At 40.8% G+C, this 25,195-nt stretch overlaps 1 long non-coding RNA gene across 5 annotated transcripts in view; it reads right to left on the bottom strand.

Moving 5' to 3' along the window:
- The window catches only part of LOC129639264 (uncharacterized), a 139,517-nt gene that overhangs the window by 61,231 nt on the left and 53,091 nt on the right, over positions 1 to 25,195 (bottom strand). The gene's annotated exons all lie outside the window — the stretch shown is intronic.

Genomic DNA, 25,195 nt, shown 5'->3' with positions numbered 1-25,195 from the left:
TTTTGTATGTACTGGGAAACCAAAAAAGTGCATGTGACTTGCTTTATTGCAATATTTGCTTTACTGTAGTGATCTGGAACTGAACCAACAATATCTCAGAGGTCTACCTGTGTATAGTATCCAGGCTGTCTTAAAACATTTGGACCACCATGTCTATAATGAATAGATGCCAATCACAGTGGCTGCCTGCTCCAATAGAATTCCCCCAATGATTGTGACTCTGCTCCCTCCTCTGCCTCTCACTCACTTTCTCTTCACCTCCCACCTACCTCTCTTCCCCCAACCAAGAGTGAACAGGTGACTCAAGCCTGACAAATCAGGTTCCTCCTTTCAAACAAGCTCTAGTAAGTTGGCTCCAGAGAAAGACTCCCACAAACAGAGAGAAGCAGAGGTAGAAACAGGGAAAACTGATGATACTGGAGCTGGTTCCAGTTACTCCTACGTCCTTCCTGTGGTTTGCATGTGAGGGCAAGTAAATGCCTCCTCTTTTTGCCTTAGGTTATCTGACTCAGCTTTCTGTCACTTGCAACCACAAAGTCCTGACTGATACACAACTCAGCAACTGTAATCTGGCAAACAGGATTGCCTAGCACCTGCTGAGGATTATGTCCTGGATTTAGGATTGCAAAATACATTGTAAAATAATCCTAATCCATTAACTTTTCTTTTGATTGACAGACTCCCATGAATATTTATCACAGGGACATAAAGCTAAAAGAGAGATTTTACATATTATTGTTTTGACTTGATTATGAAAAAGGTTTTCCCTCTATTTCTGTCTCTACATTGCTTTAGAAAAAAATAATTTCTATAATGTTTAGATCTTTTTTGTTTAAAGAACTAGACCTCATGAAATAACCTAGAGTGAGGGGTTCTGGTGTGTGTGTGTGTTAGTGTATGTGTAATAACTGTTCATTGAAGGAAATTGGAGCAATCCAGGAAGGAAAAGGAAGAAAATTAAACTGATCTACAATCCTACTAACCAAAGATAAGCATGATTAACATTTTTTGTTTCTTCAATTTCTTTTCTTCCACATAGAAAATTTAAAGTCCTATGTATTGCACCTTCAGAAATCATCAAACACACCCAGACATACCTATTAGGCATGCTGAACTGTGCTCATCTCTTTACAAAATTAGCCTATTGGTATTTGTTCTGAAACTTCTCGATATTTATAGTCTAAACCAGGGGTCAGCAAGCATTTTTTTGTGAAAAGCCAGGTAGTAAATATTTCATGCATTGAAAATCATATCATCCTGTTGCAACTACACAACTCTGACCATTGTAGGGGGAAAGCAGCCATGGATAGTATGTAAATAAATGGGTGTGGCTTTATTTCAATGAAACTTTATTTACAAAAACAGGCATGCAGGCTGAGTTGCCCATCCCTAATCTAAACAAAACCAACAAGTGAGCATTTTTATGCCAACCAATAAAAGCACTCTCCTACCTTAATCTACCATCATTTCACTTGGTAAGGACTGAAAAGTATTATCCTGTAGAGACATCATGAGAGAAAAAGATGAACAAATGTTACTGGGAATAAAGTCTACACTGTTAAATGTTCTCATATCCACAGGGAAAAATATATGTCCTGGGAAATGCTTCCAGGACAATAAGCCAAAAAGGATGGTCCTAATGCTCAGATTCATAGTTAGCACTAGAACTTATCTTGAACATCTGCTAGAAAGCCAGTGGAAGCTGTGCTATTTCTTATCTATGAGACAAAGCCTTGCTTTTCTAACATGTATTTCTTTTGGTGAAAGCTAAGGAAATAGAACACTGCTGGGGCCTGATGTGGCTGACACTCCCTGACGCCCCCTTGATCACACCAAGTGGTCCCCAGTTTCTCCTGGTTCTAAGGGACGTGAAGGTGAATGGGAACCTTGCTCTGGATCAGTTCTGGAACTCTCCAGACATTGGAATTTCCCTCTGAAATGGGTCAGGAGAAGAAGGGTGGGTGCTTGGGTCACTTCTCGGCCCCTCACTAGAGGATTGCTGGTTTCCCAGCAAGCACTGGGGCAGGGCCAGCTGCACTTCTTTCAAAGGGAAGAGCTGATTCCCACAGGAGCTGGCTTGTTGGGGAGTCTTCCTTTTCCCTGACAGGGCTGACTCATGGGCTGTACTGTAGCCAAGACACCCTAAGAGCTAGCTCAGAAAGAGAAGGCTGTAATAATTACTCCCCAAGGGCAGCAGAAACTTGCCTGAGGATTTACTCTCAGGAGCCAGAGGGCACACTCTGGGAGTGAGAGCTGGAGGAAGGCTGAAAGCTGAGGCTTTTGGAAGGGACCCACAGGAGAGGGTCTAGAATAAGAGCCTGACAGGGAGAAATGACAACCAAGCTTGGAAGGTCCAAGTGGGAGGCGATGGGAAACCAAGCCAGGACTGGAGCTTGGGAGATCACGATTTGGGGTTTGAGAAGGAGCAGGAAAAATCCAAACTGTCGCTGAGTTTGGCCCCTGAAGCCTAACCCAGCAGAGGTCAAGCAAATCCCCTAAAGTGGAGGCAGCAGCCTGGTTCTCCAAACCTTAATTCATATAAGAATCAGTTGAAGAGATCAAAATGCAGATGACTGTACCTTCCTTTCAGGAATTCATACTCAGTGAATGTTAAAGAGGGGCTTTGGGATTTACATTTTAATAAACATTCCAGGTGATCCTGATGCTCTGGCCTTTGAACCATGCTTTGAGGAAGACTGGACATGAAAAGATAAAATTATATTTTCTCTTCTATCATACATATAACCGTCTCAGTGGTAGCTAGGCCACCAACCTGGACCTTTTCACTTATGTAGTCTTTTTAATCTTTTTTTTAATATAAATTTATTTATTTTAATTGGAGGTTAATTACTTTACAATATTGTATTGGTTTTGCCATACATTGACATGAAGCCTGTTTGCACCTAACTGTTGTTGTTCAGTCGCTCATTCATGCCTGACTCTTTGCAACCCCATGAACTGCATCACGCCAGGCTCCCTTGTCCTTCACTATGTCCCAGAGTTTGCTCAAACTCATGTCCATTGCGTCGGTGATGCCATCCAACCATCTCATCCTCTGTTGCTCCCATCTCCTCTTTCCCTCAATCTTTCTTCGAATCTGGGTCTTTTCCAATGAGTCAGCTCTTCACAACAGGTGGCCAAAGTATTGGAGCTTCAGTCCTTGTAATGAATATTCAGGGCTGATTTCCTTAGGATTGATGGGTTTGATCTCCTTGCTGTCCAAAGAACTCTTGGGAGTCTTTGCACCTATGACTTGCTATAATTTCCTCTAACAATGTTTTGAGGTGGGAATTTTTATAGGCAAAGACGCTGAGGCTCACAGCACTTCACGTATATTAGTAAGTGTCCAAACTCACTGCTCAGAGCACAGTGTCAGAGCCGTGTTACATCAGATTCTTGAGTGAAAAATGAAAAAGTATGGAATCTAGAAATCATGCCCAAATCTCCTGGGTCTTTGGGGACTAGATGACTTGGCCCTAGAGACTCCTCTCTGTCTTATGCATAGAAGGCACATGATATGATGACAGCCCCGGGCCGAGATGAACTCTTTAAATGTGGGCTCAGTGAGGAGAGAGTAAATGGGTAAGAAGGCACTAGTAAAAAGACCAGTGCTTGCACAGCTGCTGGCCCAGCTCACAGTCTAGGGGCAGAAACACCAGAGTTGGCAGGATTTACACCAGCAAAGAAGATCCAGGAAGGACCTGTAGTCAGTCAGAGGGAGCAGATGAGATGTGGGTTTCTTGCCACTCCCCATCACCTCGGCCTGGATCCTTTAGGTCCAAGTAGGAGGTTTTAGGGTCAGCAGAGGAAGCAAGAACCACATTGTCTGGGTAGACTTAGAGTAGAACCCACCATCTCTAATGGGTGTCTGGTCTGCCCTCAGAATTAAGGCAGGGAGTGATCTCAGTCTTGTAAAGAGTCCTTTCCTCGTGTTTACCATCTAGGGACAGGGCAGTGTAGACAGTGCTCAGTTGTGTGAGACTCTTTGTGGCCCCATGGGTCCATCAGGCTCCTCTGTCTATGGGATTTCCCAGGCAAGAATACTGGAGTGAGTTGCTGTTTCCTTCTCCAGGGGATCTTCCTGACCCAGGGATCGAACCTGCATGTCTTGCATCTCCTGCATTGATTGGCAGGTGGGTCCTTTACTGCTGCGCCACCTGAGCTTCCCAGGGACAGGGCACAAATCCTGGCAAATATGATTTTCACAGATGCACATCTTAGAGATACTTCACTGCAATGCCAGCAGCGCCAGCACCACTGGGGAGCTTGTTAGAAACTCAGAGTCTCCAGCCCCACCCCAGCTCAACTGGATCAGAATCTGCATTTACCAAGACCTCCCAGATTATCTATATGCACATTAAACTTGAGACTCTAAAGCAGACACTCTAGTGTATTCAAAATAATACACTGAGTAGAACCTGTTAGGATTAGATCAGTCTTCAACATTAGGGAGGGCTTCCCTGGTGGCTCAGTGGTAAAGAATCCACGTGCCAATGCAGGAGACATGAGTTCGATCCCTGGGTCAGGAAGATCCCCTGGAGAAGGAAATGGCAACCCACTTCAGTATTCTTGCCTAGGAAATGCCATGGACAGAGAAGCCTGGTGGGCTACAGTCCATGGGGTTGCAAAAGAGTTGGACTTAGTGACTAAACAACAAAACCAACATCAGGAGTAGGAGATCAATTTCCATCATTTCTTTTTTTTTTTTTTTTTTACTGTTTTTCTGCTTATTTCAAACTATTTGCTTTACTAGAAAGTAAAGATGTACAAGAGGCTTAGAAAAAAAACTAAAAGCTATTTAATTCTGAAAAATATTCTGTGTTAATTTATTAATCATTAATTTATCTCCCTATTATCTTCCAAAACAATTTAAAACAACTTAAAAAATACGAATAGTTGTAGCAGATTTTATTTTCCAAAAAACAGCCACAGAACTACTTCTCATCCTTTCCATAATTTTGTCATACTCCTACTTAAAGAAGGATTTGATATTCACACTACCATATATAAAATAAACAAGAAGGACCTACTGTATAGAACAGGGAACTATAGTTCCATATCAAATCTTTCCTTACCATCTCAGCCACCAGGGAAGCCCAGGATGTACATTAGGTACATGTGCAAATACTACTGATAAAAATCTTTGAAATGAAATGCCTGCCCTTCTGTTGCCAAGTATAGGTGATGTACTGCAGTGACCTTTAGTAAAAATTTTTAATAGAAAATTACAGATATGGATATATAAAAATATGAACTAATGAGCCAAAATCACCTTACTTTATGTGCTTTTAAAGATATCTAATATTTCCCTATGAGTTTCTTTAATCTTGTATTAATGCTTCTCTTTTTTAAAAACCTTTTAGTAGAATGTATACTGTTTTAGATGGAGAAGGCAATGGCAACCCACTCCAGTACTCTTGCCTGGAAAATCCCATGGACAGAGGAGCCTGGTAGGCTGCAATCCATGGGGACACAAAGAGTCGGACATGACTGAGTGACTTCACTTTCACTTTTCACTTTCATGCATTGGAGAAGGAAATGGCAACCCACTCCAGTGTTCTTGCCTGGAGAATCCCATGGACGGAGGAACCTGGTGGGCTGCAGTCCACGGGGTTGCTAAGAGTCAGACACGACTGAGTGACCTCACTTTCACTTTTCACTTTCATGCATTGGAGAAGAAATGGCAACCCACTCCAGTGTTCTTGTCTGGAGAATCCCAGGGACAGGGGAGCCTGGTGGGATGCCATCTATGGGGTCGCACAGAGTCGGACACGACTGAAGCAACTTAGCAGCAGCATATATATATATACACACACATACATATATATGGACATAAGTTTGAGCAAACTCTGGGAGATAGTGAAGGACAGGAAAGCCTGGGGCACTGCATTCCATGGGGTCGCAAAGAGTGGGACACGACTTAGCAACTGAACAACAATATATATATAACTGAATGACTCTGTTGTACACTTGACACTAACACATTGTAAATTAACTATAAATCAATTTAAAAATAAAAATTAATTAAAAAGAAAGAATTGATTTCCTTTCTTTGGGAAAGACTGTGAGACAACCCTTAGGAGAGAATGTAGCAGAAGTGACCTCCAATAGTAGGTCATAAAGGGCAATACAGCCTCTGCTCAGCTTATCATTATCTTGGGAGGCTCACCCTTGGCACTCAGCCACCATGTTGGCCATATGGAGAAATAACATGGAGGCATTCCACCCACTGTCCCAGCTGTTTTTTTCTCCCAGTCTAACAGCCAGCATCAACTTCTGCACATCTGACTGAGCAAACCTTTGAATGATTTCAGCCCATTGCCTTTGAGGAGCCCCAGCTGATGCCAAGTGTAACAGAAACCAGCTCTTCTGTCAAGCCATCCCCAAAGTGTCTGTGAGCAAAATGAATGTGGATGCTGTCTTAAGCCACTAAGTGTGGAGATGGTTTGGTCCATGGCACTAGATAACTGAAACACTAGTATAATCTTATTCCATAGTTATAAGAATTAGGTAAAAGGAAAATCAGATTAGAAAAATAATAAGGCAAGGAATAAGAAGAGTGTGGACAGAACCAAAGCTTTATTAGGCTCTGACATATGAGGGTTTTGTTGCTATTATTTTTGCTTAAGCTTTCTGGTCAAAAGGAACATAGTTTAATGCAGTGCTTCTGAATCTCGACTGTGCTCACAAATCACCTGAGAATCTTGTTAAAATGCAGATTCTGCATTTCTATACACGTTGCTGTATACCTGAAACTGACGCAATACTGTAAATCAACTATACCTCAAGTTTTTAAAAATGCAGATTCTAATTCAACAGGTCTGGGGTGGAGCCCATGATTCTCTAACAAATATCCAGGTGTTGTCAAAACTTCTGTTGACAGAACCACACTTTGAAAATTGAAGTAGGTCTGACATCTTTTCAACTTTTCTGCAACACATAAAAATGAGCTTCATGAGCTGTTTCTTGGAAGGACCCTTCATTGTATAATTAACACATAAGGCAGAAGTAAATTTGCTAAGTGACCCATGTGGGGTACAAGCAATGAAGATCAAGTACAAAGCTTGCTAGGCTTGGCTTGGTGCAAGGGTAGGTTTTAGAATACCTGAGGATGGACTTCATTTCTTTTATGCAGTCTTCCAACAATACTAATTCTTTTAAGTGTGCTCTTTTTTTGGCTGCACCATGTGGTATTCAGGATCTTAGTTCCCCAACCAGAGATGGAACCCATTCCCCCTGCATTGGGAGCACAGAGTCTTAACCACTGGGCTGCCAGGGAAGTTCCTTGTAAACGTACCTTTGATAAGGTTAACAGCAGATTGTTGTTCAAGGTTAATATCCCTGATGAGAACATGGAGCCAGACATTTTCTGTGGCCAATTAAAGGATGCTTCATAGGCTTCAACTATCCAAAAGAGGGTACAGTTTGGGTCATCTTAGGAAATGGAAAATGCCAACTCAAGACAAGTGTTTGAATGAATGTCCACACATTCATCATGATGTCACACAGCCATCATGTGAGGAAGGCAAATTAAGAACATGTCAGTGGAAAGGATCAATATCTCCCTCAGCTCTGGACTACTTTAGTGAAAGTAGCTTGGTTTTTGTGACCCCATGGATGATACAGTCCATGGAATTCTCCAGGCCAGAATACTGGAGTGGGTAGCCTTTCCCTTCTCCAGGGGGTCTTCCCAAGCCAGGGATCGAACCCAGGTCTCCCGCACTGCAGGCGGATTCTTTACCAGCTGAGCCACAAGGGAAGCTCAAGAATATTGGAGTGAGTAGCCTATCCCTTCTCCAGGGGATCTTCCCAACCCAGGAATCAAACTGGGGTGTCCTGCACTACAGACGGATTCTTTACCAACTGAACTATCAGGGAAGCCCTGATGACTATTCTAAACTACTGATAAATCCTCAAATGTGGGCCACTCTGTGCTCAGAGGAATCCCACAAACTAAGTGCTATCTGCTCTGTTAGGGGATATTTTATACTGAGCTTGACCGTCAAGGTTATAAAAATAGAGGCTTTGACTGACCAGTCAGTATAACTTCGCCCTTCACCTCTCTCCATTCATAGAGGCAAAGGATGAGAAATGATCAAAAGAAGCTACAAATGACTGAAACCTTTTTTTCATATATTTCACTAAAAGTGTTTGGGTTACAACTCTCAATTATAGACAGAAATTCCTAGAGCCTGCCTGTTTCTCATGAAGAATACTGAACTGAGAAACCCAGGCTTCTATTCCATAGGGGGAAATTGGCAATGAATAAAAAAAGGATTGTCTAATGCATAAGCTTGGATCCATAATTTGTGGAGTAAAGAGAATTTAGGTTTGCAGAATCAGAATGGACTATGGTCTGGGCTCAACCAAATGACAAATACCTAGAATGGAGCCTGGATACAGCACTCCTTGATGGAATTTATTTAAAAGTAACTGTGAATCCACACCTAGTTTATAGATAATTCAAAAATTGACAAGGATGGGGGTAAAGTGGCTGAAGAAAGAGGAAACTGTCAGAAGGAAGCCGACCATGATCAACTTTTTTGGTACAAACAGAATTAGCTTCTTAGCATTAAAAAGATTTCTGTCTATTTTAAACTCAGTGCTTCAGAAAGCCATGACAAATTTTTAGCATAATGAAATAATGGTTTTATTATCGAAATGAGAGAGTACCCATGTTTAGACATCTAAAGAAAAACATAATTTATAAGTTTAAGGATCAAAGCCATATCTAAAGGAATGAGCACCTTCACCAAGCAATGAGATATATGTTTCTGGAAGAATTCAAGGCTGATGGACATTTGCTAGAGAGAACATTCTCACAATGGGTAGGAACAGGAGCTACCTGACATGCAAGGGACAGCTGGAGCCCATGTTTCTAGGATTGCCTGACATCTACAAGTCTGCCTTTTGACATCTGTTTATAACCCGTGGGGTGAATCTTTATACTGAAGTAAATATATTAGATGAAGTTCTCTGAAGTTAAGAAGCTTTGAGCAGCAAAGGCCCCAAAGATCATTTTGTCCATTTCTCTCATTTTACAGTTGAGGAGACCAGGTCCAGTTTTATTCATGATGGCCCAATCATACATTGTAGGTAGTGGTGGCAAAACTGAGATTAAGAGCTTAAATTTCACTATTTCCAGTCTGTGTGTGTGTGTGTGTGTGTGGTTTTAGGCAATATACATATCTAATTAACATTATAGTTTCCACATCATAGTCACTCCTCGCAAATCTAAACTTTTTTGGTAAGCTTTTGTTGAATGTGGTTCTACTGAAACTCTATGAAGACACAATTAACTTTAATTAGGAAAAATGTCAAAGATACACAAAAGTAGGGAATTAAACTTTCTTGTACCCTACATCCAGATTGAGCAATTATCAAATTTTGCCACACTTGATTTATACGTCCCTTTCCATCTTTGCTGAAGTATTTTAAACAAATCCTAAATGCTATATCTTATTACCTCTAAATATTTCCATATCATTTCTAAAAAAAAATAGATGTTTTCTTATATAGAACCACATTCATGCTAAACCAAATAAATACCCAAGATCTAGTCTACAATCAAATTTTCCCCAATTGTCTTAGAAATCTCAACTTCCCCCACTCACACACACACACACACACAAACAACAAAGAAAAGAAGGTAATTATTAACTTTAGAAGTAAACATTACAGAAAGGAAATGAAATCATATCTATGAATAATATCTACATAGCCATAAAAGTATAAATATTAAACAATGATGGATAAAAATGTTCATGTAATTACATTAGGAGGATGAGGGAGGAAGAAAGGATTTCCTTATTAGGAAATGAAGAGATAACACCTAAAAGTGAGTATTTAAGAAATAGCAAAATAATCAAAACTTTGTTTTGTTATTCTTATTTTGTTTGCAATGTAGAATTAAATACCAGAAGAAACAGCTGAAAGATTTGAAAATGGCTGCTTCTGGGAAGACAGACTATGTAGGATGAGTGATGACAGAGGAGTGATTTTTTTGTTTTTTTTAAATGAAGTAGCACCCCACTCCAGTACTCTTGCCTGGAAAATCCCATGGGCGGAGGAGCCTGGTAGGCTGCAGTTCATGGGGTCACAAAGAGTCGAACACAATTGAGCAACTTCCCTTTCACTTTTCACTTTGATGCATTGGAGAAGGAAATGGCAACCCACTCCAGTGTTCTTGCCTTGAGAATCCCAGGGACGGGGGAGCCTGGTGGGCTGCCGTCTATGGGGTAGCACAGAGTCGGACATGACTGAAGCGACTTAGCAGCAGCAGCAGCAGAGTTGATTTATAATGCTGGGTTACTTTCAGTGGTACAGCAAAGTGATTCAGTGGTAGATGGATAGATAGAGATTCTTTTTCTCATTCTACTCCATTATAGGTTATTAAAAGATATTGAATATAGTCCTTGTGCTGTATAGTAAATCCTTATTGCTTATCTGTTTCATTATGTATAGTGGTAGTTTGTTAATCCCAAACTCCTAACTTATCCTCCTTGTTCCCTTTCCCCTTTGTGGTGGTGGTGGTGGTTTAGTTGCTAAGTCGTGTCCGACTCTTGCGACCCCATGGACTGTAGCCCGCCAGACTCCTCTGTCTGTGGGATTTTCCAGGCAAGAATATAGGAGTGGGTTGCCATTTCCTTCTGCAGCTCTTTCGCCTTGGGTAAGCATAAATTTGTTTCCTATGTCTGTGAGTCTGTTTTGTATATAGACTCATTGGTATTTTTTAGAGTACACATGTGAGTGATATCATTTAATATTTTCTCTATCTGGCTTACTCTATTTACTTTGATATTCTCAAGGTTCATTCACATTCCTGCAAATGGCAATATTTCACTCTTTTCTGTGGCTAATATTCCATTGCATGTATGTATGTACGTGTGGATATATATGTATACACACACATATACACACACATCTTCTCAAGCTAGGTGATGGGTGCATGAGTTCATTTTCTGTCTTGGCTATTGTAAACAGTGTTGCTATGGACATTGAGGTGCATGGATCTTTTCAAGGTAGAGTTTTCATCTTTTGTGGATTTATGCCCAGGAGTGGGACTACTAGATCATATGGCAATTCTATTTTTACTTTTTTTCAGGAACCTCCATACTGTTTTCCATAGTGGCTACACCAACAGTGTAGGAGGGTTCTCTTTTCTCCACATCCTAGGAGTGATGTTTTTAATTAACTATTTATGTATAGCTTTGTGCATATATGACTTTGCTAAAACCAAAAGTAGCATATCTGTATCTGCCACTGATTCATCCCCTTAGATGTCTGCTAGAAGACAACTCTTCTCTCAGTATATCCTAACACTTAACATCAGCCATCAGTCTGGACGGGTTGTACTGTGGGTCTGCGGCACATCAGCCATACTAGGCTCTGCCTCCATCATCCGGGTGCATCTTAGGGACCACCTCTGCGGCCATCCTGTGTAGGGTCAGGGGTTTCTAAGTCCCCAAACTTCCTCTTTCTTGGTTTAGTACCTCATTTTGGTGGAACTCCTCCCCTAGTAACTTTCAAAGAAAAAAAGAGGAGATGAAAATTTCAAAACCTTTCAGGTCTATATATATCATTCAAATCCTGATACTTGACTGCCTGATTGCAGGGTAAAACATAGCCACGGATTTCCATGCAGGGTTTTAGAGCTGTCTCCCTGAGTCTTTCAGTTTGCTACTGAGAAGACTGGGTGTCTTATTTATCCTCTGTGCTATTATATGATCTGCTGTATAACTTTTGTGTGTGGAAATGTTGTGAATCTTCACTTTAAGCCTGGTGTACTAAAATTTCCTATTGACATGAATTGGTTTGGGTTGATTTTCTTTCACTATGCTGCTCACTTAGGGGAACCTTTTCAATCTGGAGGCCTGTGTTCTTCAGTTACAGAAGTTTTGTAATATTTTCTTGAAGATTTCTTCCCTTATATTTTCTTTGCCCTTTGTTTCTGGGATAGCTGCTATTTAGATGCTCATCTCCCAGCCTGCTCATCTGAGTTTTTAAAAATCTGTTCTCTATTCCATTCCATCTCTTTGTTTTTCTTCTACTTCCTGAAAGATTTTCTTAATTTTATTTTGCAGAACACTATTATTTAAAAAATTTTTATGCTTCTAACTTCCAAGGATTCAGTGAATGTTTCTTTTTTGTAGTGTGCTATTCTTGCTTCACAGTTGGAATATCTTCTCTTCTACCTTTGAAAATATTAATCATAGCTTCCTTATTATTTTTATTTTCTGCTCCCTGTTCTATCTCTGTTTCTTCCAAGTTCCTTGTTTGTTTTGGTCTCTATCTTTTCTGTTGCTAGCTTCCCTCAGACATCTCATGACCTTTGACTGCCTGCTCATATTTAAGAGTGTGGCAGATTGGAAGATCCATGGATAAATATTTTTTGTTCTTAGCAGACTTGAATATAGGATGTTCTGTTTGAGGCACTCAATTGTGGGATCCTTCCTGGCTGTCAGTTTCTTTAGGTATTTTTCTTGGGCTGATCAGTGATTCCTGAGAAGAAATCTTTGATTTTTGCCTGGGGTATATAAGACTGCCCAGAGTTCTGAGCTCCAGGCAGGGAAGAGAACTGGGCATGTCACTGCTAACTGCAGAGTTGCTCACTTATATAACATTATATAACCTCAACCTCTTTTTCTTTAAAAAATATATATGAAATATATTATGTATATAATATATATTTTAAAAGTTATATAATTATATATGTAATATATATATAATATATATACTACATATCAATATACAACATATCTAATATTATATATATTAAACATATTATGTCATTGCATTATATTATTATATAAATATACAATATACAATATATATTGCATATTATATATAATAAAATATATAATATATAGCATATATTATATATAATAAAATATATAATATATAGCATATATTATATATACTTATTTTTTAAGGAGGAAGAGGTTAAGAGGTAAATTTTATATATTATATACACTAAATATATAATATATATTACATATTATATAATATAAGCATTCAGTTCAGTTGCTCAGTCATGTCCGACTCTTTGCAACCCCATGAACCACAGCACGCCAGGCCTCCTTGTCCATCACCAACTCTCGAAGTTTACCCAAACCCATGTCCATTGAGTCAGTGATGCCATCCAACCATCTCATCCTCTGTCATCCCCTTCTCCTCCTGCCTTCAATCTTTCCCAGCATCAGGGTCTTTTCAAATGAGTCAGTATATACTAATGCTTAAATCCTTTCCTTAGCTCTGTTTGAAATCTCAAGTTCAAAGTCTCCCTGCTTCTTACCCACGATCTTGTGCCCTGATAGGGAGGGATTCTGGATCCTAACTCCTTCCCTGTGAGTCCTCCTGTCTGAAGCCCCACTGCATCTTCACTTGTAGACGTGGCTGGTGGCTCCAGTCCTGAGCCTGGCCGGGGCTGCACACAGCAATCATGTTCAAGGGCTTCTCCCACCGCTAGCTTAGGTTTCAGCTTTTAGGTGTTTTAAGTCAGTTTCTACTCATATAACCATTGTCCACCTTCTAAAATGTAATAATCTTTTTTTACATGTTTTCACCTTTTAAAAAAAGTCTTAATTTCCATTTTAGTAGGATTTTGTGAGTAGAGGTAACTGTGAGTGCTCAATTTCCTGTGTTTAACCAGAAGAACAGTATATTTACTGAGTTTGTATTTTAAAAGCTATATTTTTATTTCCCAATTTTTACTGTGTGTGTTGGGGGGGCAGAGTAGCACATTTGTATCTGTTAACTGCAGTTGTCTCCATATCTGATACTAGCACTCTTTGGTAGGAAAATGACATGGTTTATTTACATTCTACTTCATACACTTTCTACTGTTTCAATATTTTGTTTTGCATTTTTTTAATATACATGTACTATTTTTATAACCTGAAAAAAATTTATTTTGAAAAAAAAATTAGTTTATCAGTGACATTTCCTATGGTTATTCAGCAAAACAAAGCAGAATAGAAAAGAATCCAGGTAGGAAAAATAAAATGAAATCTTTAAAATGTCAGCATTGAAACTGAGAGTGTCATGAAACAGAAAGACAGTGGTATCTTTTGTTAGTATTTTGTTCACTTTACTAGATGAGATTCTGTATATGAATTCATTAACAATTCATTGACATTTGATTAAGTGCCAGGCACCAAGTTATTCAATACATCCTAACATTACAAAGCCATCAGAAACCCAGTCCAGTAGAGGAGAGAAACATACAGATCAATGATTCCATTAGAGATTTATAAGTGCCACAGTATAGACACGAACAAATCTTTGCTCACTCAGAGACACAAAATATTAGTTCTTCCAGGGCAGGAGTATGGGGGGAATAGGTTCAGAAAGTCTTCAGAAAATGATATTTGAAGTGAATCCTTTTACCAAGTTCCCCTTGCCTTCTAGTGCTTTCTGCTAATATGCTAGAAATAACCCAATAAGTTTTTGTTTGTTTTTCTTATTTCTGAGTTTCTTTTTTTCTTATATTTTTAAATTTAGAAAAAAGGGAATATGTGACTTTTTAAAGCATACTTCCAAACAGAGTAATGACAGCTAGTTTAGGGAAAGATTTACTTCTCTACTTCTACATGAAAATCCATTGTTCATTGACCAGGAATTCAAATTTTATCAATAGGAAAGAGGAGGGACATTCGAGATTAAACAAAACACTTTCATTTTACATACTAGGCAACTAGGGTAACAAACAGAAAGATTGCATGTACATTGCTTATGGCTTTGGAGAAGAAAGCCAATTTGATATGCTAGTTTAGCCATAACAACACTGAAAATTATATTAATTCTTCTAAGGTTTAGCATCTCTAGAGTTTACTATTAATAGTAAATTCAGTGTTCCGAGGAGGAAACACATTTGCACAATACAAAACCAAGCATGTATGGTTGTTATGTGGGGGAAAAGCTCCCTGGCATTCCTGTCTGTCATATTCCATCTCCTCCCACCCCCAGGTAAATACTGCTCTTTCGTATGCATCTCTTTTTTCAGATTTTCCAGCAAACAAATATGAATGTTGATCCTTACTGCCCAGTTTTTATACAAGAGTTGCTTCTGACAAACACTCAAGTTTGGCCCAACAATATTGATAGTATCTAGAGCTTAAATTAACAGCAGCCTTTTAATTAAACTTTAAAGACCGAACACTGACATTTCTCTCTGATCCTTCCACAAACCCATTAAAATGACAGCAAAAGATAGAAACAGTAAAACTTCACAAAGATGCAGAGAACAGAACAGTGAAACCAGGCAGCATGAGATACCCTGATAGGTTTTACTATTTGTTTACAGTTATTTGTTTCCTGGCTGTACTTGCCCTGCTCTCTACAGATGGAAATACTTCTCCACCCCATGTATTCTGGACATGGCCATCTGACTTGCTTTGGTCAATGTACTGTAAGCAAATAATACATAAGACATGTCTCAGCAGAGCTTTCATGCATTTCTGTGGTTCAGTTCTCTTCATGGTGCTTCTGTCCTTCACCCAGAGAATTAAATTCCCCAGACAGTGTTTGCTCTTAAGCTTGAGTCCCGGAATTCAAAAACACATGGAACCAAGCCCAGCAGAGCCTAGTAGAGAAACAGCCCTCACATAACTTAGACCAAAACAAACAAATAAGAAAACAAAAAAAGTAAGCCACTGAAATTTAGAGGGTGTCTGTGTCTATAGCAATTGCCCACTAATTCAGATGCCAACATTTTGGGGAAGCTGAAAAACAAACCGTGGAGTGGTACCAGGAGAAAGTGAATGTCTCACACATCTATAGATAAAATGATCTGAACATATTTATCTATAAATGGGCTTCCCTGGTGGCTCAGACAGTATAAGAATCTGCCTGCAATGCAGGAGACCAGGGTTCCATCCCTGGGTCAGGAACATCCCCTGAAGAAGGGAATGGCAACCCACTCCTGCATTCTTGCCTGGAGAATCCCGTGGACAGAAGAGTTTGGCGGTCTACAGTCCATGAGGTCACAAAGAGTCAGACACGACTGAGCAAGTAAGCACATTCACATCTATCGTTTCAGCCTCTGAAACCAAACAATATTAAACACAAATGTCACAAATTCTACACACACAAAAAACATTACAGTTCATGTTTCTCAGATTCCTACAATCCCACCTGAAGCCCTAAAATAAATTTTCCAGAACATGCAGGATAAAAGTAGCCTTCTTCAATCTGGGTCTAAAAATGAACTAGATTCAAATGCCACTAAAACTTTCATTTTCCTGATTTCATTTTTTAGACTCAAAGCTTATTATTTCTGACTGTTTTTTAGTAGCTGGAATATACATCATCCATTTTAGCCTAAAGAGTACTGGAGAGTGTAAAAAGAATAACAAAGTACTATAGAGGAGTTTTTGTTGAGCAATTGGTAGATAAAATATAAAACTGCAGAGAGAGAGATCCTATTAGCTAAATGATTACCATATCAAAACAGCTCCTTTCTTAGGGCTCTGATATAAGGTTTGGATTTGGGCCAGCAGCCCTTTACGATTCAAATTAGGTTTGTTAAGGGGTTTCAGATTCTTCCACCAGGGCCCTGAAGTTAAGCTGGAGGTGCTGACTGTAACAGGTCCTCCTTTCAAAGAGGTTTTCACTTGAGTCAATTGCACCTGTATTGACGAAAACCAAATGGCGCAGTGGATCTTGGATTCCTTTGACTGAATCTAAAGGAAAACGAAACAGTGGGCTGGTTGTTGGGTTATCTCCAGCAAGTCAAAGTTGCCAAAAGGCTCGGAGAAGGGTTTTAGTCCAAGGGGTTCAATCTAGATGCGGGCTGGCTTTCAGTTGAAAGGGATTTCTTGAGAATTTCTTCGTGTGGCTGAGATAGGACAGTGTTGCTGGGAAAGGGAGTTGGAAATTTCCAGGGGTTTGTGTTTTTCATTGTCAATCAACCCTTTTAACACATTGCATTTATCATTACATTGCTATTGTTTCCTGATTATAAGAAAACACAGGAATTTGTAAAATACAGAGAAGAGAAAGTTAGAAAATTAAAATTGCCTGCCACCCAGGGATCTACTAGAACCAATCAGTTTGGCCTATTTTCCTCCTTCCTTTCTCCCTCCCTTCCCTTCTTCTTTCCTTCTCATCCATCCATGCATTCATCATCTACATAGCCCTTTTTATCCAGCTATTTATCTATCCCTTTATATAAGTATAATAGTTTTACATCTCTGTAGTTTGTTACATAAATTTTGCATTGTCATTGATTTTCAGATGTTTTGACTCTTACCCTCTCATGTGCAACCTTTAATCTGTGGGATCTTCTGGCTCTGAGGGGCAGGGTGGCCCATGGGAATTTATGGCCTTTTATTCTGTTACAAATTCCTTGCAATCAAGAAGCTGGTGTTTTTCTTAATGTAACTAAACAAAAACAGAAGATCACCCAGAACTTGAGGAGTTTGCACTAAAGATTTTTTTAAAAAATTTCTGCCTGCAGAATTTCATCACACAGCCTTGTCTTTACTTACTCTCTCATATCCCTCCAGACGTGGGCCCCTGGTGGTTCCTTGGTCTCTAGACCAGGAGTCCCCAACCTCTGGGATCTAATGCCTGATGATCTGAGGCTGAGCTGATGTAATAATAATAAAAATAAAGTGCACAATCAATGCAATGTGCTTGAATCATCCTGAAACCACCCCCTCCATCCCCAGTGTGTGGAAAAATTATCTTCCATTGAAACCGGTCCCTGGTGCCAAAAAGGTTGGGGACCACTGCTTTAGAGATAGTTTCTTAGGGCAGGATTGGAAATATCTTGGCCAAGATCCCCACAGAAGCATCATGAAGGGTAATTTTTGATAGGTAACAAAAAAATAATGGTGATTTGGCCTTGGAATATGGAATGAAACAGGGCAAAGACTAATAGAGTTTTGCCAAGAAAATGCACTGGTCATAACAAACACCCTCTTCCAACAACACAAGAGAAGACTCTATACATGGACATCACCAGATGGTCAACACCAAAATCGGATTGATTATATTCTTTGCAGCCAAAGATGGAGAAGCTCTATACAGTCAGCAAAAACAAGACCAGGAGCTGACTGTGGCTCAGACCATGAACTCCTTATTGCCAAATTCAGACTGAAATTGAAGAAAGTAGGGAAAATCACTAGACCATTCAGGTATGACCTAAATCAAATCCCTTATGATTATACAGTGGAAATGAGAAATAGATTTAAGGGCCTAGATCTGATAGATAGAGTGCCTGATGAACTATGGAATGAGGCTCGTGATATTGTACAGGAGACAGGGATCAAGACCATTCCCATAGAAAAGAAATGCAAAAAAGCAAAATGGCTGTCTGGGGAGGCCTTACAAATAGCTGTGAAAAGAAGAGAAGTGAAAAGCAAAGGAGAAAAGGAAAGATATAAACATCTGAATGCAGAGTTCCAAAGAATAGCAAGAAGAGATAAGAAAACCTTCTTCAGTGATCGATGCAAAGAAATAGAGGAAAACAACAGAATGGGAAAGATTAGGGACCTCTTCAAGAAAATCAGAGATACCAAAAGAACACTTCACGCAAAGATGAGCTCGATAAAGGACAGAAATGGTATAGACCTAACAGAAGCAGAAGATATTAAGAAGAGATGGCAAGAATACACAGAAGAACTGTACAAAAAAGATCTTCACGACCCAGATAATCACAATGGTGTGATCACTGACCTAGAGCCAGACATCCTGGAATGTGAAGTCAAGTGGGCCTTAGAAAGCATCACTATGAACAAAGCTAGTGGAGGTGATGGAATTCCAGTTGAGCTATTCCAAATCCTGAAAGATGATGCTGTGAAAGTGCTGCACTCAATATGCCAGCAAATTGGGAAAACTCAGCAGTGGCCACAGGACTGGAAAAGGTCAGTTTTCATTGCAATCCCAAAGAAAGGCAATGCCAAAGAATGCTCAAACTACCGCACAGATGCACTCATCTCACACGCTAGTAAAGTAATGCTCAAAATTCTCCAAGCCAGGCTTCAGCAATACATGAACAGTGAACTTCCCGATGTTCAAGCTGATTTTAGAAAAGGCAGAGGAACCAGAGATCAAATTGCCAACATCCGCTGGATCATAGAAAAAGCAAGAGAGTTCCAGAAAAACATCTATTTCTGCTTTATTGACTACGCCAAAGCCTTTGACTGTGTGGATCACAATAAACTGGAAAATTCTGAAAGAGATGGGAATACCAGACCACCTGATCTGCCTCTTGAGAAACCTGTATGCAGGTCAGGAAGCAACAGTTAGAACTGGACATGGAACAATAGACTGGTTCCAAATAGGAAAAGGAGTACGTCAAGGCTGTATATTGTCACCCTGCTTATTTAACTTCTATGCAGAGTACATCATGAGAAATGCTGGACTGGAAGAAACACAAGCTGGAATCAAGATTGCCGGGAGAAATATCAATAACCTCAGATATGCAGATGACACCATCCTTATGGCAGAAAGTGAAGAGGAACTACAAATCCTCTTGATGAAAGTGAAAGTGGAGAGTGAAAAAGTTGGCTTAAAGCTCAACATTCAGAAAACGAAGATCATGGCATCCGGTCCCACCACTTCATGGGAAATGGATGGGGAAACAGTGGAAACAGTGTTTTATTTTTCTGGGCTCGAAAATCACTACAGATGGTGACTGCAACCATGAAATTAAAAGATGCTTACTCCTTGGAAGGAAAGTTATGACCAACCTAGATAGCATATTCAAAAGCAGAGACATTACTTTGCCAACAAAGTTTCATCTAGTCAAGGCTATGGTTTTTCCTATGGTCATGTATGGATGTGAGAGTTGGACTGTGAAGAAGGCTGAGTGCCAAAGAATTGATGCTTTTGAACTGTGGTGTTGGAGAAGACTCTTGAGAGTCCCTTGGACTGCAAGGAGATCCAACCAGTCCATTCTGAAGGAGATTAGCCCTGGGATTTCTTTGGAAGAAATGATGCTAAAGCTGAAACTCCAGTACTTTGGCCACCTCATGCGAAGAGTTGACTCATTGGAAAAGACACTGATGCTGAGATTGATTGGGGGCAGGAGGAGAAGGGGACGACAGAGGATGAGATGGCTGGATGGCATCACTGACTTGATGAACGTGAGTCTGAGTGAACTCCGGGAGTTGGTGATGGACAGGGAGGCCTGGTGTGCTGTGATTCATGGGGTCGCAAAGAGTCAGACACAACCGAGCGACTGATCTGATCTCATCTGAACATCTTGATTAGGAGGAGAAGGGGGCAACAGAGGATGAGATGGTTGGACAGCATCACTGACTCGATGGACATGAGTTTGAGCAAACTCCGAGAGATGGTGAAGGATAGGGAAGCTTGGTATGCTGCAGCCCATGGAGTCACAAAGAGTCAGACACGACTGAGCAACTGAACAATAACAACATCTGGATAGGTGTTATAATTTTTTTTTCAAAGTTATTTTTACATTCATGAACTCAGCACTTATGCACTGTGAATCAAGGTGTCTTGAGTTCTATTCCAAGCTGAGTCTCAACTTTTTTTTGCCAGCACTTCAATTCTTTGGGCCTCAGTTTCCCCTATCTACATAAGGGAAGGAGAGAGGGTCAATACCTAGGGTACCAAATGCTTGCTGAGATCACTCCCAGATCAGCAGTTATGTTGTTCCCTGAAGATTCTAATGGCCCCATCCTTGATGGACATGGAGGCATTCTTCTCATGAACTGCCAGTCAACAGTGGACTTACCATGGGCACACACACACCAGGAACCTGAGTAGATACTAATTTGGGGGTGGGTGAGTTGGGTGGAGGGAGATTCAAGGGTCTGATTTCCCCAAGCAAAGCTGTACAGTCTGCTCATGTTGGGCCTCTGTGTCTCTCCTCATCCCCTGCGTGAGATAAGCGAGGTGAGTAAGGCTGTGTGTGTGTATAGACAGATGTGATGGATAATTTATTACATGCATACTCCATGGCACCCAGTGGAACTTCTTGAATAACCCCAGAAACAAAGAGAAGATGGAGCAATGGGGAGAGAGAGCAGACACTCCACTGAATGTGCCCTTGAGGGCCTCCTAGAAGAGCTGAGGTGTTTGCTTCCAAAGACCAGGGGCCGTGAAGACAATGTGTTTCCTGCTTTCAAGGGCAAAGTTAGCCCTCGTGGCTCCGGGCCTGGGCACTCAGCCACAGCTGCTACCCTGCCACGTCCTCAGGGGTGGGACAGGAAGGCGGTGCCTGGGAATGGCTTCCTGATCCCCGCAAAACAACTTCACCCGCAACCCTCATGAAGGTGGGCTCTTCCAAACACCCTCACTGTTGACATGGCCAGCCTGCTGTGATGCGCTAAGCAAAGAATGGGCACTCCAATGCCCTTGTGCCTCTTATCTAGCACTGCCTTGGAATGGCCTCCTTGCTTCCATGGGACTTACCAAAACAGAATGCTGAAAGGCCTCATCCAAGGCCACTTGGCAAGCTGGTGGCCTCCAGACTTTAGCACACACCCAGGCCTAGTGGGAGGGACCGGGCCAGGATTTCCACCCTCATCCCCTAATTCTTACACGACTCCCTGCTGCCCCTTTGCAAGTGCCTGAAATGTCCAGAGATGAGAGTCATTCCTTGTACATAGGGTCTGCCAATTAAGATTCAAGTCTTAGGGCAGAAATAGCACTTCGGGCTCTTATCAGACATTTACCTTAGTGGAATATTCTTCCTCATACCCCTTTCTGAGAGAATTAGGCAGAAGCCAGCTAGTGGTAAAGAATCTGCCTGCCAATGCAGGAGACACAGGAGGTACAGGTTCGATCCCTGCGTTGGGAAGATTCCCTGGAGGAAGAAATGGCAGCACAGTTCAGTATTCTTGCCTGGAGAATCCCATGGACAGAGGAGCCTGGTGGGCTATAGCCCGTGGGGTTGCAAAGAGTCAGACATGACTGAGCAACTGAACACATACACATACAGCCCTTCCTGGAATGAGACCCTACTATGCTGTGAGAGAGGAAGGAAAAGAGGAAAAGACAGTGGAGTAGGGGGTAGGAGGTGGGGACTGATCCTGCTTTCAGCAGACTAGCTAACCCCAGGTTGCAACTTGATTCCTTCATCTTCCTCTTGGGAGTGTGTTTGAAATACCAAGCACTAAATATTCTGGGAATTGACATGTTTAATTAAGTGGAGGTTTACTCACGTTTATTTACCTGCTATCTTCGCTGATTTTTTCTGCCTCCCTCTGTTTCCTAAACAGAAGTAGCTCCAGGGACTCGCCAGCTCCCTTTTTCCTCTACCCACTTTCTCCATTTGGGAAAACCTCACTTTTTCAGCTTTAAGTATCACAATCAGGAGGCTGCACCTCCCCAGTGACTCTCTAATCCAAGGGTTGGCAAACTTTTACTGTGAGGAGCCAGAGAGTCAGTACTTCAGGCCTTTTGGGACATCTATCTCTAGCGAAATGCCATCTTCACAGCATGGAAGCAGCCAGAGACAACTTGTAAGTGAATAGGGATGGCTGTGATTCAATAAAACTTTATTTATGAACACTGAAATTTGAATTTCATGTAATTTTCACTTGTCACAAAATGTTCTTCTTTTTTAGATGTTTTCCCCCCAGCCACTTAAATATGTAAACACTATTCACAGACCTTACAAAAAGGCAGACTGTGACCCTCTGGGACCTGGATTGGGCCCAAGTTGGGAGTGGGTTAACCGCCCTGCAAATTCTATTCCTCCCACTGTCCAAAAACACCCTCAGCCTTGACACTTATAATATGAAAATCGCCCTGTCCTTTATCCACCCCACAAAATAACTGCTTCTCCTAACTTCCTTATTTCTCTGAGGATACCAGAGTTTTCACAGGAACCCAGGCTGGAACTCTGAGGGTCTGTGTAGTTCCCATTTGTCATTCCATATGCAAATCTAGCATCCCAACCCAACTCCTGACCCATCCTCAATGCTTTCAGCATCTGTTGATCTCACCTGTGCAAGATGTCCTGTGTATACAAACTAATTCTCCTATAGCAACACTTCCATCATAGAACTCCTGCACGTGTTGAACCAGCCTGTAGGATCCTCTGCCTTTCTACATGCAGTTTCCCCTCTGATGGAGTTTCCTAGTTTCATCCCTTGCTATTTCCCTATGCAGATCCTCTGTGCAAACCAAATGACCAGCCTTCAAAAGGCGACAACTACATGCTGAAGCACGGGGGTCCGAAGCTCTATGTCTTTCCTCTTGATCACCTCCTCTCTTCCTCTAGCCCTGAGCTCCTTTCCTAAACTCATGGACCTATCAAAAGGCTCACGGCCAATCATGATAAGACATCATGTTACACACACTAGAGTGGTTAGCATAGAAAGGCTGACAATGACTAGTGTTGGCAAGAAGGTGGGGAAATTGGAAACCTCATATAGTGCTGGTGGGGATATAAAATGGTGTAGTCACTTTGGAAAATAATCTGGCAGTTCCTCAAGAGGTTAAGCAATTCCAAATCCAAGAGAAAAGAAAATATAGGTCCACACATTACAGTAGAAACTAACACAACATTGTAAATTCACTATATTCCAATACAAATTAAAAAAATATGTCCACACATAAAACTTGCCCATAAAATTCACAGCAGCATTGTTCACAGTAGTTAAAAAGTAGAAACAAGCCAAATGATCATTAACTCATGAATGGATAAACATGCAAGGTCACATATTGTATGATTCTGTCACATGAAATGTTCAGAACAGGCAAGTCTATAGAGCTAGAAAGTAGCTTACTGGTTACCTAGGACTGGGGTGGGATTGAAGGAATAGGAGAAATGAGAGGTAACTGCTAATGGGTATAGGGTTCTTTCAGGATTGATGAAGATGTTCTAAAACTGATGATGGTGATACACAATTTCATGTATAAGGAGCTGAAAACCCACTGAACTGTATACTTTTAAATGGCTGAACTATATGCTCTATGAATTACACCTCAATAAAGTTGTTTTATGTTTTAAAGAAAGGCTCATGTCAAATTAGATCACTGTAAGTTATCAAAGAAAAAATTATCTTCATTTTGTAGCTAAATTATCATCTGTTCCACTCATCTGACATTATGGCACCCCACTCCAGTACTCTTGCCTGGAGAATCCCATGGATGGAGGAGCCTGGTGGGCTCCAGTCCATGGGGTCGTTGGGAGTCGGGCACGACTGAGTGACTTCACTTTCACTTTTCACTTGCATGCATTGAAGAAGGAAATGGCAACCCACTCCAGTATTCTTGCCTGGAGAATCCCAGGGATGGGGGAGCCTGGGGGCTGCGGTCTATGGGGTCGCACATAGTCGGACACGACTGAAGCGACTTAGCAGCAGCAGCAGCATAATTTTTTATGCTTATATTTTAATTTCCCAACTCCTTGTACTTTCTCATACTTATGCATATCAATGCCTGTGTTTGTTATTTAATTCAGAAGACAATTCCCACGGGTTAAAATGATGTAAATTGAACCAGAGCTGGAGATGATAGCTTACACAGTGTGGGTGTGACAAACACAACTTGCAAGGGCCATGATGATGTGAAATGATGAAGTGGGGAAAAAACAGTCTTCAGTTTCACTCATGAATTGATGTGCTTTGCTTTTAGTACTTGGACATTGTTAATTGGGAACAGGTTGCCTCAGATCCACAGCAGAATGCCTAAAAATTAGGATATCTGGTTATGCTTATGCTGCAGTTTCCCCATTCATAAAAAGCCAAAGTAGACAGAACCATATACATATACATATATTAAGTTATTAATGGTGCCGCTGGTGGTAAAGAATCCGCCTACCAATGCAGGAGATGCCAGAGACATGGGTTCGATCCCTGGGTTGGGAAGATTCCTTGGAGGAGGGCATAGCAACCCACTCCAATATTCTGGGTTGGGAAGATTCCTTGGAGGAGGGCATAGCAACCCACTCCAATATTCTTGCCTGGGAAATCACATGAACAGAGGAGGCTGGAGGGCTACATTCATGGGGTCGCAGAGAGTCGGACGTGACTGAGCAAACACACACCTATCAACCTACTATGTGCATAGTGTTGGACCTAAAGACTATTTAAGCAAATTCAGTAAGTCATTAATGACCATAGCTGTCAGATTTCTATATACTAAGCACAAGATATGGTAAGTTCTGTTGGCTAATTTTTTTCTAAAGTTTATATTTGGGATATGGTTATTGGAAATATATCAATTAGTAAAATATTAAAGTGTGCATTATAGGTCTATAATCAAT

The sequence above is a fragment of the Bubalus kerabau genome, chromosome X (assembly GCF_029407905.1).
Source record: "Bubalus kerabau isolate K-KA32 ecotype Philippines breed swamp buffalo chromosome X, PCC_UOA_SB_1v2, whole genome shotgun sequence".
NCBI lineage: Eukaryota > Metazoa > Chordata > Mammalia > Artiodactyla > Bovidae > Bubalus > Bubalus kerabau.
Note: the sequence above shows the minus strand (reverse complement) of the source record. Positions and strands in the feature narration are given on the sequence as shown.